Genomic DNA, 6,429 nt, shown 5'->3' with positions numbered 1-6,429 from the left:
CTTCCTGCCCCTGGGGAGCCCCCCAGAGGCCTCAGCATGGGCAGAAGAAGCCCCTCCAGACCCACCTTGTGCCTTCAATCTTCTTTCCTCGAGGCCCTGAAGTCTGATCTTCTTCCCGTTCTTCAGGGTCCTGCCAGAGAAGCCTTGACATATCACACACTCCTCTGGGATATGTGAAGAGGGAAGGCAGAGGATACACACCTCATGGGGATCCGATTTGGCCTTCTTCCTGGAGCACTCCGGGCATTTATCGAATAAAGCAGGCATATTCGACAAAAAACAGAGTGCAAGAACCAAGGAGAAAGACACCAAAGTACAATAAAGCACTTAACTTGAGAAAAGCAGTGAAAAAATCACCAAAAACCCTTAAAAAGGGAGAGCTCAATGCTCCAGGGTCCTGCTTGCAGGAGCCGGAAAAAAGAACTGAAAGTAAAAGGGACCTGCAGTGCATTCTGTGAAGTTCTGGAAAGTTCTCTTAAAGGCACAGTATCCTGTTTTGAGCCACATAATGGCAGCCTATGGGGCTTGTCTGTCCTTGTCTTCCTCTCTATCATTCCAGAGGGTTTTTGCTGAAGGCAAGGGAAATCTGGACAGGCTTTGCTGTTTGTGGATTTTTGGTGGAATTTCTAGTTGAAGTACTGGACAGTGTAGCCTGTTATAGGCTGCATTATATGTCTTTAAATTCTCTCTAAAGTGTCTGTGCAGTTCTGCATTTTTTCGACATTTTAAGAGATTATTTTTGATTACTCCTGGGTCCACGCACATGGGCGGGACTATACACAGAGATCCCCTACTACAGAAACTAATGTTCCTGCTAAGAAACGCTCCATCTGGTTTCTAATGAATTAACCTGCATTTAGAGTTGATGATTTGCTATGCCTTGACGTGCAGCCGACATGCGTTTCTGTGTTTGAAGCAACTACCGGCAAAGGAGACTGGAATGTGGAATGGGTCTTGGGGTCCGACAAAGTGCTTCTCCTCAGACGCTCTAGCTGGTTTATAATACGCTTTACTTTATATCCGATGCGTTGGCGTCTATTACCATCCACCCAGACTCCATCCAGCCACCCTTACAATCACCGAGGCATCCAAATATGCATTCACACATGTATTTCCCCCCTGACGTAGCCCGAATACCCATCCACAGCTATCCTTGCGTCCACGCCAGACACAAAATTGTACATATCCCCAGCTTTGTTTGCATTTCTGTGCTGAGTCCTGGTGCATCAATAAAATAAAATTAGAAGTAAAAGGCGCGAGACCTAAAAAGGAACATTTAAGAAAGGCAGGCAGCCATAGAGTTCATTGACCTGGTCCCCCCAAAAATACTAAGTGTAAATCTGAGTTGTTAAAACTTCACCTGGGTATTGTTGAGGTCTTCAATTTTTTGAATTTGCAAAGGTTTGTCAGGTTTGGCTTGAAAAAAGTTTGTAAATTAAATTTGCTCATGTGCGAATATACACGTGTAAATTTGCTCAGGCAAAAATGTCGGTTTTGCTTTGGACAGGAACACTGTAGTGAGGGGCTGGGCTACTGCTGAGGGGTGGCAACGTAAAGCTGGGGTCATGTCGGTGGAGGAATGGCTGTGGGGTGATGTGAAATTGGCCTACTGCTAGGGAGCAGGGTGAAAACATAGCATTTGTTTTTAGTTTTATATAGCGTTAAAGCTCGACCGAAGGACATTAGAGCACTTTACACTTTAAAAAAAAGTAATCAGTCAAATTAAGTGTTTTGTCCAGAGGCACAGAATGTTGAGCTGAGAACAAGACTCAAACCTGGATCACCAATGATAAAGCCAGCTGTTCGAGAGTTGCTTAGTTTGTATCTGCCGGTTATTGGCACTGGAGAGCACCCGCACTTAGAGCAGTGTGCTACTCGCCGGCAAGCGCTTCAATATATTGCTAGGGGTAGTAAGCGCTATAAAAAATACAATTACAATTATTGGTAAGCACCTGCTTATTAGAATGGCGCTTTGAGTGTGTATTTTGATGCAATGTTCATCCGAGTGGCATTTAAGTATTTAAGCTATGTTTAAAAAATTATAAAACTCCGGCGTAAAGCTGCAGTTTAAAGTCTCACGCGGGTTGTGTCACCGACAGCGGACCCGTGTGAAATACTTTAGGCCCTTAAACTTATGGGGGCTGATTTACAAGCCCCTTGCTTTACTTTTGCGTCACTTTTCCTATGTTAAAAGTGGCGCAAAAGGCTTGTAAATCTGCCCCATGTTTTTTTTTTTAGAACAAATTAAACATTGAGCTCAGGCCGTTATGCCACATCGTGTCCTTCCACTCTCCTCTGGGTGCAGAGTTGGTGCTTGTGGGCGCATGGTTGTGTGAACGTGTAGAGTTAGGCTGTACCTCTAGAGGTGATAGATTGGTCGCGCAAAACGTGCGTGTAGTGCAATGAAAAGGGGCGGGAGAGCTCACGTGCAGGGACCATAACGTCAGGCAGGTGGCACCACCACCTAACTGGAAATATCACTGTCTGGGCTGTTACTAATGTGCAAAGAGAGTGCCGGGTTGACGAATTCTTTTCACTACACAAACAGCATTTACTGCCTGCATAGGGGGCAGCCTTATGGTCACACAATGCACTATATAAACAGCACAAAAACTTCACGGCAAACGCACTCTATTCTACCACATGGTGCGATAGTGAACCGATGCGCTTTTGACAATCCCATCACGTGACCGAATCTGCCTATTGTTACAACCCGTAGATGGGACAGATTTTAAGTATATTGTTATGCCAGTAGAAGTCGTTTTTTAAGGATCGTTGAATGCACTTAAAGCATCTCACCAAACAGGTTATTGTATAATGTTTACTTTGCGCAGAGCTGTACTTACAGGCTGCTCGTTATTAATGCTTGCATGTTGTGTTTTTTTTTATTGTAAGGGCTTTTCACCCGAGATCCGTGTGGTATTTTGCGGGGAAGAGGGCGCACGTGCTGGGGGAAGAGGAATAAACAGGAAAAGAGCATAATCCATCGACTGGCCTGTTTCTATTTTACAGTGTTCTGCTTGGGGCGTTAAACATAAATAAAGGACATTTAGGGGAAGATTTACAAGCCCCTTGAGCCACTTTTGCGTCACTTTTCCCATGTGGAAAATAATGCAAAAGTGGCGCAAGGGGCTTGTAAATCTGCCCATTAGTACCTGGATAGATCAGATCCATAGGGTAAGAACATCTCATAATCTCGGAGCCTCACTTTTCATTGTGTGATCTTGGGCGCATACCTGCCTACTGGGTATAGGGGGCTAAAAAGGACCTGGAGGGATCAGATGTACAGGGTGTGAAAATCCCAGAAGCTTTACTTCACTCTGTGTGATCTTGGGCAGACACCATGTCTGCTGCGCATCTGAAACTAAAACACTAGCAATACCTCAAGTTACCACTGGGGATTTAGAAGAGACAAAATATAATGTTCATTAGGTCTAAGCCAACCAAACAGCCTGCAGCACTTCATGTGAGAGCATGTGTTTTCCAGCTGCTGTCTCGTGTTGTTTTCTCTTCTGTGTTTTTAGGTTTCGCCTGGGGCACGGAGCGTAAGCTCCGCCCCCAGAGAAATCTCTAGTCTTCAGTTAGGGACTCTGGAATACGCCCCTCTGTTCCATTGGCTAGCTCCATAAATGGAGGATAGCCATTGGAACAGAGATCTGTCCGTCAAGGCCGGACCAGATTCGGGGGCGTTCCCGACATTTTTTCCCTCTCCACCCACTTGTGTTCGTCATCACGGTGGTGGGTGTGTGTTATTTTTTTTGGGGGAGTCCGCCTGTTTTCTTCTTTTGGTAAGTGTTTCTTGTTGGAGTTGGCTGCAAGATTCGAGTTCCCACGAGGCAATCGGGTAAGGAGCATTTTGTTTTATAAATGTGTTTTCACGTTCAGCCCCCCTCCCCGTGTGCCCTTTCCCGCCCCCCCTTTCACTCTCCGGCCTCGCTTTGTATCCTCTGACGTTCAGCCCACCTCCCTGTGTGCCCTTTCCCGCCCCCCCTTTCACTCTCCGTCTGCCTTGCTTTGTATCCTCTGACGTTCAGCCCCCCTCCCCTTTCACTCTCCGTCTGCCTCGCTTTGTATCCTCTGACGTTCAGCCCTCCTCCCTGTGTGCCCGTTCCCGCCCCCCCCCCCTTTCACTCTCCGTCTGCCTCGCTTTGTATCCTCTGAGATCCATAATATTGTTTGGTTTCACACAAGCCCCGACTTTCTTTTGATGTGCAAATCTCCCCACTTTGAACCCCATTCACCACGTAAACTGCTTCTATCTTGTTGTTTGTTAAGGAGGAAGGGGTGGGGCGTGCAGAGTACACAAAAAATGTGTTCGTTTGTTTGTCTATGCAGTGCTAGTCTATCTTCTTTGTCTTTTCGACAGCATGGGGAGGCGGGATCCAAAGCGTGCTCTGCCATTTCGTCCGGGTTTCGCAATGGTGAGGGGTTGATGGCACTCTTTGGTCTTTTAAAGCAGATCAAAGGGAACTTGTGTGATCGCTGGTCTGAATTTTGTGGACTTGAAGAACCGCCCTCCGGTAGCACGTTTTTTTTTAGTTTGACCGAGCATCTCAGCCCCTTCCTGTCGGACGGCACACTTTATTTAGCACAGGAAGGGGCTCAATGCTTTCTTCCGTTGGTTCTAGGACGGGTGGGTATTATGTGAATAGTAGGTTTGAAAATGATTATGGTCGAGAAATTCGCGTTTTAATTGAGTTAGGGATGCCGCCATCATTGTGCGCGTCGCCCTCTCCAAGAATAGTTTATGGCCGGTGGAGCCTTTTAATCGTAGGCGCTGGAGACGGTAAATGCTGGCACGCATCTTGTGGTGAGTTAGACAGTAATTAAGTTCGCAGTTAGCTCCTGCGAGATGCCCTTAATAGTGGAGCACAGCTGCCTGCCCCGCGTGTGTGCGTGAGTGTGTGTTTGGGAGGTGCCGTTTCCCACAGCTCTGATCTAATTCAGACTAAACTGATTGCAATGTCCGTCTGTCTGTGTGCCTGCGGTGATCGGCTGTCTGCCTGCCTGCAGTGTCCGTGGCCCGTCTGTCTGTGTGTGTGCCTGCAGTGTCCGTCTGTCTGTGTGCGTGCAGTGTCAGCCTGTCTGTGTGTCTGCAGTGTCCGAGGTCCGTCTGTCTGTGTGCCTCCAGTGTCCGTCTATCTGTGTGCCTGCAGTCTCTGTCTGTCTGTGAGCCTGCAGGGTGTACAACTGTTACCACAGATTTTTTACAACGGATTCCATGACCACGGATTTTTTACAACGCAGGTCATGTTACAACGGATCCTTTTACAACGCTATTCACTACAACGCAGGTACTATTACAACGCAATACCATTACATCGTAAGTATAATTGTAGGTAAGTTTATCTTTTTGGGGGTTTTGGGGTACAGGGGTATTTTTAGGTTTTAGGGCTGGGTTTGGGTTTTGGGGTACAGGGGTATTTTTAGGTTTTAGGGCTGGGTTTGGGTTTTGGGGTATAGGGGTACTTTTAGGTTTTAGGGCTGGGTATGGGTTTGGGGTACAGGGGTATTTTTAGGTTTTAGGGCTGGGTTTGGGTTTTGGGGTACAGGGGTATTTTTAGGTTTTAGGGCTGGGTTTGGGTTTTGGGGCACAGGGGTATTTTTAGGTTTTAGGGCTGGGTTTGGGTTTTGGGGTACAGGGGTATTTTTAGGTTTTAGGGCTGGGTTTGGGGTTTGGGGTATTTTTAGGTTTTAGGGCTGGGTTTGGGTTTTGGGGTACAGGGGTATTTTTAGGTTTTAGGGCTGGGTTTGGGTTTTGGGGTACAGGGGTATTTTTAGGTTTTAGGGCTGGGTATGGGTTTTGGGGTACAGGGGTATTAGGTTTTAGGGCTGGGTTTGGGTTTTGGGATACAGGGGTATTTTTAGGTTTTAGGGCTGGGTTTGGGTTTTGGGGTACAGGGGTATTTTTAGGTTTTAGGGCTGGGTTTGGGTTTTGGGGTACAGGGGTACTTTTAGGTTTTAGGGCTGGGTATGGGTTTTGGGGTACAGGGGTATTTTTAGGTTTTAGGGCTGGGTTTGGGTTTTGGGGTACAGGGGTATTTTTAGGTTTTAGGGCTGGGTTTGGGTTTTGGGGTACAGGGGTATTTTTAGGTTTAAGGGCTGGGTTTGGGTTTTGGGGTACAGGGGTAATATTAGGTTTTAGGGCTGGGTTTGGGGGTACAGGGGTATTTTAGGTTTTAGGGCTGGGTTTGGGTTTTGGGGTACAGGGTTATTTTTAATATATATTTACAATTTAAAAAATTAAAATTAATTGTATTAATATTTGTTTTATTTTTTTAATAATAAATAATTTAAATTAATAATACATTAATAATTATTTACATTAAATATTAATTTTATTTACTTACCTGTAATTATACTTACGATGTAATGGTATTGCGTTGTAATAGTACCTGCGTTGTAGTGAATAGCATTGTAAAGGGATCC

Source organism: Lissotriton vulgaris, chromosome 1_1 (assembly GCF_964263255.1).
Source record: "Lissotriton vulgaris chromosome 1_1, aLisVul1.2, whole genome shotgun sequence".
Classification (NCBI taxonomy): Eukaryota; Metazoa; Chordata; class Amphibia; order Caudata; family Salamandridae; genus Lissotriton; species Lissotriton vulgaris.
This window is presented reverse-complemented; position numbering follows the sequence as displayed.